The 10,324-nt window shown below is 36.9% G+C and overlaps 1 long non-coding RNA gene across 1 annotated transcript; it reads left to right on the top strand.

The window, feature by feature from the left end:
* The first annotated feature begins 3,762 nt into the window (after positions 1 to 3,762).
* Positions 3,763 to 9,214, top strand: LOC147654954 (uncharacterized). Its single transcript, XR_015283539.1, has 2 exons — positions 3,763 to 3,873; positions 7,419 to 9,214. It is a non-coding gene; the product is annotated as an uncharacterized LOC147654954 (long non-coding RNA).
* The last annotated feature ends 1,110 nt before the right edge of the window (positions 9,215 to 10,324 follow it).

Raw genomic sequence — 10,324 nt, 5'->3', positions numbered from 1 at the left:
AACATGCTTATATTATTTTGACACAGAATGTTGACTAAATCCAAGGCCAAGTGGACTTAGTGGCACCTAGACTTGCCAGAGAAGTTTAGAAAGCAAGGTCTCACTGAAGCTCGTAACAAAACATGAGGGACCACAGCCTGATTATGTTAGAATCCATTGCAATAGATCATAGAGTTGTTGCTTAGATACTGCATTGGCAGTGTTCATGTATTAGCAACAAAAGAAGTCATAATCATCCACATAATCTGTCCTACTTGTGTCTGGCAGAGAACCTCTGCTCAAATGCTCTGCTATAGACAGTCAGATTCTGTTCTTAGATTTGCTGGGGTAAATTTTTTGTGTTCTTGTTGATGAGCTTTACACCAGAGTTTCACAGATAATTTCTGGTGCATCACATTCAGTGTATCACATTCAGTGCATCACATTTTGAGACTGCATTTACATTAACTATGGGATGGGAGAGAAATTTTCATACTTCTAAAACTGCAATTCAACATTTTTTTAAACTTCTTCTTTTAAATAGAAATGGTCTGAAAATTTCCAAGTGAGAAGTGTTTTGTACCAAAAAATCCCCCTCTCTCTTCCCCTGCTCCTAAATATTTGGCTGCAAGTTTTGCAGTTTCTGTGGTTGTTGGTGGATGTCTTCATCCTAGCTCCTAGCCCCTTAACCAGAAAAATTAAGATTTAATTTGGTTTAAATAATAAATTAGTTATATAAATAAGTTGATTTTTAAATTTTATTTTTTTTTTACCTAACCACTTTGCAAAAGTATGAACCTGATCATGAGCATTTTTTCTGAAATGAACATACAGTGAAGACCCACACTTGTGAATAAAGACTGCATGCCTTTTTAGGGAATAGATGCTCTATTTTAAAATAATAAAATAATTTTAAATAATTTAAAATAATTTAAAAAAATTAAAATAATAGCATCTAAAATATGGTCTATTTTAGGGAATAGACCTGTTTTCCTATTTGAGTGGTACAAGGCTGGAACTTCTATGCAGGATAGATATGAGCCTTATTTCTTATCAGACTATAAACTTCTTGCCTACAGTGTTTTTAAGGAATTTATAAAATCAGGCAAATTCTTGTGGATGAAAAATAGAGATTCAACACTTAGCATTATACACTGGCATTCGAAAACTCAGATACTTTACACTGTATCTTGCACTGTCATTTTGCCTTTTGTTTTTCTTGCTGTATCTTGTTTTCCTCTCCAAATCTTCTGTACCATTCAGTTCTGTTTTCTGTCTTTCAGTGTATTTCTGCTGCAGCACCTGGGTATTCAGGCCCTGGCAGCTCCTGAATGTCATTGCTTTGAAGGAACTGAATCCCTTTAATTTTATTTCACCTGCTCCCTCATAGAGGGTGACAGATGACAAACACAGTGAGGGGAAAGAGCAGCATGACCATTAGTATGAATGTGAGCACCCCATGGCTTGTTGAGAAAAATATGACCTTTGCTTTGTTAAAAATGTTAGTTGTGAATGCAAAATACAGATGTCCCTTACATAAGAAATGTAGTAATAATAATAATAATAATAATAATAATAATAATAATAATAATAATAATAATAATATGTGTGTTATATAAGTAATGCAATAAATTGTTGCACTGTCTAGTGAACGAACTTTTTCTGCTTTGATTCTTGCTTTTTTCTTCCACTCTCTAAACAATGTTCAAATTCAGCCATTTTTATCACATATGTAGCATGATATCCATGAAGAAAGTAAAGGATCTTCAAGACTTGTGTGATGCTGTAGGTGCAACCACAATGGCTCCCCACTTAACACCATTCTTTTCATTTGTACTGAGCCTGTTATACCATCATTGCTTTGGCAGTGTCATATTCCATACAGGTTCCTCAGAGGAGGGTCTCTTGCCAGCACTTGTCAGTGTCTTTCAGTCGAATTTTTACTGCTGGTCCCTGTCTTGTCTTCCCAACTGTTTAAGTGGATGCCCATTGCCACGTCACAGGTGTCACACTGCTTGCTTATTACCTCGTGGTTCTGCTGAGCTCTGATATGCACCGTCCCCTTCTAATGTGTGCAAGCTGACCAGCTTCTAGCAGTGAGTGAGCCCCTGGATACCATTTCAAATATGTGCCCCCTGTTCTTGACAGTGTCTCCAGCACACTCAACTTTCTGACAGGGTTAAATTTCTGGTTTGAGACTTTGATAAAGATCTAAAAGTCTAAAACCTTTTTGCTTGTTGCAGAATGAAAACAGATCACACTGTGTCAGTGCTGTATATTTTGCAAGGCTATTCCATCTACAGGTTCTGCTGAAGGTGTTGTTGGCAATCTTAATAAAAATTCTGAATGATCTGGGCTGCTCAGCTCCTGGACCTGGGGGGATCAGGTGCAGAGCAGATGCCTACCTTGGAGAGCACCTCAGGTCTTTGAACCAGAAGAAGCAGTAGCTGCATTTGCTGGGAGCTTTCCAATATATTGCCTGTGCTACCTTTATGATAGGTGGAAGGGATTTATTTATCCATAGTGAGTTATGATCTCATTTTTTATTAATCCAAATGAAAAAGGAATTTATTGTTTTCTGTAGCAAAATCTACTGTTGCATCTATTTGTGCCACACTTCAAGCAAATATTGTATGAATAGCTCTTGAATTGTTCCTGTAGTTCTCCTCAGCCTATTCTAAATTTAATTGGAAGGTATGTGTAAATGTTTCACTAAATTTTGTCCTTTTCTTAAAAAAAAATCAGAACATGCAAAAAACCCTCAAATTATGCAAGATGAAATCACTTCTCATCTTACTGTATAGTTTGGTCCCACTGGAAAAATTAAAATGACTATGTTAGTGCAGAATATGTGATTGTACCAAAGAAAGGAGTATGCTGCTCCAAACCTTAGAGCTGAACATTGAGAAAAAGTCAGAACTGAGAAATTTTTGTTATGGTTTGAGTTTGTCTCCACAGACTGTAAGTTGCAATGTCAGTATATATCCTGGGTGTTCTCTCCCCACAGTGAGTTGTTCGGTACAGGGGTTAGATACATGCATTCTTTTGATACGTGGAGTCTCCAGTATCTTTCCATTACAGAGATTATAGAGGTCTTATAAGTGTGTTTTACTTGTCTGTGAGCATCAGTGCTCTAGAAAAAATATATTGCAGTGAACAGGACTACAGCTTGAAATGCTTTAGCTGCTTTTATTTGAAGCACTCATAGTAATTGCTTTGCATTATTATCTTATTATCTGCCTATTTATCATTTCATATGGAAGATGATTTTGTGACCAGGTCTGATACTGACAAAGAGCTAGTAAAATGTACAAAGAACTTCAAAAGTAATCTTATTTCTTAGCCATATTTATGGAGGACCCTTCAGGAACTTAGTGCAATATTTTTCCCTGTAATCAAATTTTCAGTGAGCTGTGTACATGATGCAATTTCTTTTGGACACAGAAGCATATATTTCTCATTAAAAAAAAAATATTAAAAAAAAATTAATTGTAGTGTTTGATAGCATCTAGAGACCAAAATCAGAATTGGACTTTTGTGGGCTACAATACATAGTTGTATTATGACATGATGGATTTTGCTACAAAGAATTAACAATACTGAGGGGAAGATGGGAATCTCAGTTAATCTCAGCTGTAGGGAGAAGTGCTATTTTAAAAAGTTTCTGAACCATTTCAGCTTTTAATGTCCCAGTATTACCTGTCTTATCAGTGATAAATGGTTAGTAATTCATACTTTTGCAAAAGGACTTACAGACCTTGCCTTACTCATTTGTATTTTCAGAATGATGGTTATGATATGAGTCCTTCAATGTTTGATGCTAGAAGAAATCCAGCTTTTTTAACAGAGAGATATGTGCTGAAGCTATGTACAAAAGAGCCAACAAATCCATTGGTAGGAAACCTATTCAGGGTTTAATACTTCACTTTTATGCTTCTCATGCAGAAAAAAATCTCACTGACCTCAGGGAGAAAGACTTATTTATGAGAATAAGGTTATTGTGTTGGTGTAAAAGAAGATTTACCTTCTAAAAATATAGAGTTCATAAATATGCCTCTCCAGAACAGCAACATTCTGGGCATTCTTTCTTGTGAACAATAAGCATAAACCAAAATTGCTGGCATTGATTTAAAATATAAACTTTTCCTGAATGGTATGAAAACTAAAAAAAAAAAAAAAAAAAAAGTCCACAAGATAAATACACTATATTTTAAATCATTAGATCACACTTGGTAAAGTATTTATAATGAACTTCTGAGGTGTTGCCAGCTTTGGGCTAATTGGACAGTGTTACTTCTCCATTAAATAGACAGATGGATGGAGCAATTCATAAACCACCCATTCTTATTGGCAATAGTTGGTGTATCAGTCAATATCTGTCCACTTAAAAATATAATTTAAAATATTAATGCACCATTCAGATGTATAAACATCTGTATCACAGTCCTGTTGGCAAAAAGGTAGTACTATAAACTGCACTTACTAGAATTAAATCTCCAAATATTCTATACTAAGTGTCAGTTTTCTTGTCTTTAAATCAGTGCAATACTGGAAAATAGTATCACTGAGCTACCAGTGATGGCACTGGCAAGATTTAGGTGTTAAACTGCTGCAAAGTAAAGTATTAACTGCATGGTATGTGTAATCCTGCTCCCCAGTGATGAGCGATAGTATTCACAGAATTCCTCTTCTGGCAAGTAGACAGTGTTAAAAAACGCCGTGTATCAAACCCTGACTAACAATTTTCAGAGTTGGGTTTAGTTCCTTGTGCTGTTGGTAGTAAGTCAGATGTCTCATACTGAAAAATTCCATGAGGCTGAGAATATTTACAACTCCTTGTAAATATTTTGTCAAGGAAAATTGTCAAAGAGACATCAGATACCACAAAACATGCACCTGCTTCCAAAAGTGTAAGTGTGAAAGAAAACCAGAATGGCTTTTACACATTATACTCTATGTTAGCAAGAAGATTCAAAGCTGAATCAGAACTATATAGGATAAAATAGTCATTTGTTCACTGCTAATAAGATCTGCAACCTTTAGTAAACATTGGGCTACTATTAAAGGAGATAAAAAAAGCCATATTCTAAAAATATTCAAGAAATCAATATTGACATAATGATCTAACCATATATTATCTCTTCCATGAGTGCATTCTTTTAAAAATTATTTGTTTCCAACATTACAGGCAATAGCGTGAAAAATGTCAGGCATAAGCTCTGTGTGGGTGAGAATCACCTGCAGAGAGGGCTAAATTGAGCAATATGCATTCAGTGAACTCTCAAATTAAAGGCTAAGTGAAACCTAGACAAATCTACTGAAGACTGAAAATTGAACATTGTCTAGGGAATGAATGGGATTACATCACCATAGGATTATATATATGACAGGTTAGATGGTAGTATTTTAATAGCAGCCATTGTACTATGTATTGTTGCTGTGACTCAAAATTCAATTATTTAAAACAAATTTTATAAAGTTATGTTTCTTTTTTAAAGGTTAACATGATTCTAGGAGATCAGAAACTTTTTGGACTTTGCATTGGATGATTGGTTTACAGGATTGTTTGATTAATTCTGTATATCAGAGGTTAAGTTCAGGTCCTGTCAAGAAAACAAGTTTGTTTTATTTCACAGGACATTTGAGGGATTTATTCAAACCTAAGTATAAAGGAAAACCATGTAGTGAAGTCTTTCTCATTCTGTGCATCTGCTGCATGCAGAAAGGAATGATCTTCTGCATGAGAAGTTAATGGCCATTAAAAATGGCCTCTCAGCAAGGCCATATTTTTATATAATTGAGATGAACCAGGGTCAAAATCAATATTAATCAGCACTGGCAAACGAAGTACATGACTATGAGAAATAAGCTCAAATCATGTAGTGAACTGAAAAAACATCAGCTCTTGGAACCAGAATGAATCATCTACTTGTGTAATTTTTTTAACATCTTGGTTGTGAAAAGCTGAAGATAACTCTGGAGGATGGAGAGGTTTTACCTGAATGCTTTTGCAGTTCTTTCTAGATGTGTATAAGATATTGGGATTCAGAATTCTGTGTTTTTTACTATGAGGTAGGGCAAATACGCAGGAAAGTATTTTGAGAAAAAAAATTAATGGCTTTGTTTTGTAAGTAGATTCAGATTTCTTTTGGTCAGTTGTAGAGTTATGCTTTTGAGTATGGATTCAGGTAGATTTGGGCAAATAAATCCATGTTCATATTTAGAAGTGTTTGTGTATAAATAAATGTTTGTTGCAGAGTTTGAAGTTGTTTATTAGTGAGTTCACTGAATCAGAAAAGGTCCATTACACAGAAGATGCTGTGCCATCTGATGATGCAGCCATATCCTCTTTGGCATCCCATTGCAGTTGCTTTATGGTCAGGACAGGTATTGCAGGTCCTGGGAGTCATACCGAGTCCCTGCAGGTGCTGCACTGTGGTGTGTGAGAGCTGGGGAAGGATCCTGTTGTTCCAGGAGAGAACCTTTCCTGTGTGACCGTATTCCCTCTCCTGTCTGTGGCCGCTATGGAGGCTCTGCAGGGTAATAAGGGGCAATGCTCTTGCGACACCTGAGATTAAGGAATCTCCTGGAGGAAAGCAAAAAGAAAATGTTGCCAGGGCAAGGCTGTCTTTTTCTTATTGGGGTTTCCTTTGGAGCCCAAGCAGAAACATGCTCTTGGCCAGACTGACCAAGTACAGCATAGCGGAAATCAAACCATTCAAAGTAGGTGCTTTACTTTTCTATGTGGTCTGTGTCAAAAATTGAATACCAAGAAGGGTGTGTTTTTTTCTGTATCTAGTATATTAACTTAAACTGCTGGAAATGCCACACACAACAAAAAAGGTGAGCCCTGGCCCTTTCCACAGCCTTTCTCTTGCAAAGGGATTACAGCCTGGTATTCTCCATTGCACCGAGGCCATTGTCACAGCAAACTGGGAAAACAGCTGCTCTGTTTGGACAATGTTCAGCTTCCTACTTGTTGTTGGTGCTTCTCTGTTGACTTTTCTGGGGGAAGGAGAGGCTCAAGTGTTTTTTATTTGTCATCAAGGACGGAGACTGATTCAGGTAGTGAGTTTGGCTTTGCCTGAAGGTTGTTGGGGTCCGAGATCAGAGGCCCCATCTCTACAGGACTTGGGAGGCCTGTAAGGCCTGGAGGGGAGGTCATGTGAAGCATGTGCAAAAGATGGTGCCGTGAGTGGCATACTTAGATCTGGAATAGAGTGTTACTCTGCTGACTTGAGGACCTTAACTTCAAGGAGACTTAGCAAGTACTTTTGTTTACACTCTTCCCCAAAACATGCTCCATTTCACATGGGTATTTCTCCTAGGATGTCAGAGATAAGCTCATAGTTTCTCCTCTTCAGGATTTTCAACTGCTCTCATGCTTCAAATTAGAGAATGTTCTGAAGTATTCCCATGTCTCTTCTTTTTTTATGCAGTTCTGGGGCATTCTTTAGGCTGCACTAATATGGAGGACATGAGTTTACACACTCCCAGGAAAAGTAGAGAATCAACATTTCTTGAAATAGGCAAGTTTTCTGACCTTTTGATTATTGGGTGAAAAGAGACTATAAGTTTCTGAAGCGGTAGTTGAACAATTTGTTGCCAATTCTAACAGGGTTGCAAAATAGGGCAAGCAGAGAAATAGTAAGGTCTGAGACTTGACAGGAGCAAAATTAGGTGCTGACATGTCTCCAGGGTAAGATGAGAAATTTTGCAAATGCCCATATCACTTGACTGTTGACACAGGTGCTCAGAGAAGTCTTTAAGCACAAATTCTTCCTCTGGTGAATCATTAAATCTCTGCTAGAATTGATAATATTTTGTTGCTTATGGGGTTTACAGTATTTCCTTTTTGGCAGGCTTTAATAACTGCCTCTTCTATGCCCCTAGGAAAGATCAGGAGTTCTTTATTACAGCCTAGGAAATGCTGAGGCCAGTGGCTGGGAGCCTTAAACATTTGTATTTATTACCATTTATCTAGTCACAATATTAATGTTAAAATACAAAGTAGCCAAGAAGTTACGGAATAGGAAAGCATTGGAATTCTTAAAATCAATTTGCTCAATCAAGCAGAATACATCCTTGGACAAAGGGACACTGATTTCTGACCAGCAGTTTAATCCCAGTTTTGAAGGATACAGTGGGAATTAATGGATACAGAACTTATGGATAAAGGAAGGAATTTCTCCCTGGGTAGCAGTTAGGTTTGTTACACCAAATATTGCAGTTTGTGAAATCCAGTCCTTGCAGCTCTAGTGCAAATGTTAATATTTGGTTTTAAATATTTTTCAGTGTTACCTAGTAACAGAAGACACAAGGCTCCCTCTTATGATCCAATGATTTTTACTACAAGGGAGATGCCTCTGTGCAGACTAAGGTGCAAGTGAGACCATACGCTGAAGTCAATAGTGCAGATTTTACTCCACAAGAAACGTGAGACAGAGATAGAGAGAAATAAAAAAGAAGGAGAGAGGGGAGAAAGAGTGTCAGAGAGACTGATTAGAAAGATAGTCACTGCCCCTGTGACTCCTGCAGCATCCCATTGGTCCTTTTTCACTCTGGTCTTCTTGGTGGTGGGGTCCTGTGAAACACAGACTTCCATGGGTTAATATGTGTTCAGGTACTCAGGGGATGCCAAGCACCTCCCTTGTAGTGGGGGAGTTTTACCCTGTCTTTTGCTAAACTGTGGATCAGCTGCAGCAGTGGATCATGTGCAGTTCCCAGACGGAAGGCCTCAGGAATGAGGCAGTGGGCCACGGCTTGCCAGACCCAGACAGAACTGATTTTCAGGAGAGCTGCTGAATTAGTTTTCCTTGTGGATTCATTCTTCTCCCTCCAGCCCTGTTTACTTCTTAGACCTGAGATAATTGAACAATACTACTACCTTTATTTTTTCTCAGGTTCCTGTCAGGTGGCTTTACTCACAGTCCAAATTCCTGAAATTCAGAAGGCGTATTTTGGGGCTGGTGGTTCAATTGTTGCAGAGGAGCAGTTGCCTCTTTATAGAGTTTGCTAAAGTGGGCAAAGTCCTTTGCTGATCTTAGAGATATTTGAACCATTAATATCTCTCACGCTCTCCCATTAAATTAAAATGCAGTCTTTTGTGCAATTGTAACCATTTATAGTTCATCTTTTATGCAATTATAACCATTTATAATTAATAAAGCACAAGTTGTAATTAACCAGTTAAACTGCAAAATAATTACTTAATACAAGAAATAAAATAAAGAAAGAGACAAGTGTAGAAAGAAACAAGTCATTAACTTTGAATACATTTAAGATGGAAATTAATTAAAAGCTTTTTTGTTCTGGGAAAAAAGTCATTCTGGACCAGCTTCCTAACAGTACTGCAGCAGCAGCCAGCATATAATTATTTTAAGAGCTTTCCAAGATTATTGCTCAAATAACTTGGCTGCACAAAATAGCAGAGGAATGATCTTTTATCTGTTAGAGTTCCTTGTCAAGCCTATAATCTGTGTATTTTGATTCTTCACAAGTTCTTCACACCAATACATGACTAAAAGAATAATGCAGAATTATATGTGCTAAATAGTGCATTTAGGCTAGGCTCTACTAATGAGGTTTCTTTGCAAAATTTGTTAGTGTCATATTGATTTCAAGAGATTAAATGTCTTCTTTTCTTGTACAACAATACCTATTTAGTTGGGTCTATTTGGCATTTATTGCATTGTATTTTCCATTTTCTAACTACATCTAAAGAGAATAAATCCTTTCCCTTTGTTCTCTCATGCACAAAGCTTTAAAAAATAGAAAGAAAAGAGTACCATCAGAAAATGAAATAGAGTTCACCTTCAAAGTATTGCATGTGACTGAAAATAAAATAATTCCATTTCATGGAGTGATGTATTTTCAATGCTTTTTCTATCTGCAGATTTACTGTCATGTCAGAAAAGTAACTTGAAATCTACAGCAGGGAAAGAGAAGGAAGATATCTCTACTTCCTTCTGGAACATATTATTACCAAATTCTTTGAGTCCCTAGATTATTGGTTCATTGGATGTGGCAGGAAGATTTTCTTTCACCTTTGACCTTTTGAGTTTCAAAAAGTCTGAATCAGCAAAGCAAACCTCTCCAAACACAAATGCAAATAATATCATTTTAGAAGAGCCCACTGGCCTTGAAACCCAACTAGCTCAACAGAGCCTGAGTATTACTAAAATACAGGTACATGGATTTGAATCACCAAGTATAGTATATATTGCACCACTTTGGAAATGTTTGGGCTAGGCACAAAAGTAACGAGCAATACTCTTTAATTTTTACTTTCAAGGAAAGTTACCAGTGAGATAACTAAGTTTATGAGAGGAACTAAGAAGACTGT

The sequence above is a fragment of the Cyanistes caeruleus genome, chromosome 2, assembly GCF_971803275.1.
Source record: "Cyanistes caeruleus chromosome 2, bCyaCae1.hap1.1, whole genome shotgun sequence".
NCBI classification, from domain to species: Eukaryota; Metazoa; Chordata; class Aves; order Passeriformes; family Paridae; genus Cyanistes; species Cyanistes caeruleus.
The sequence above is the reverse complement of the archived record's forward strand: the minus strand, read 5'-3'. Positions and strand labels throughout refer to the sequence as shown.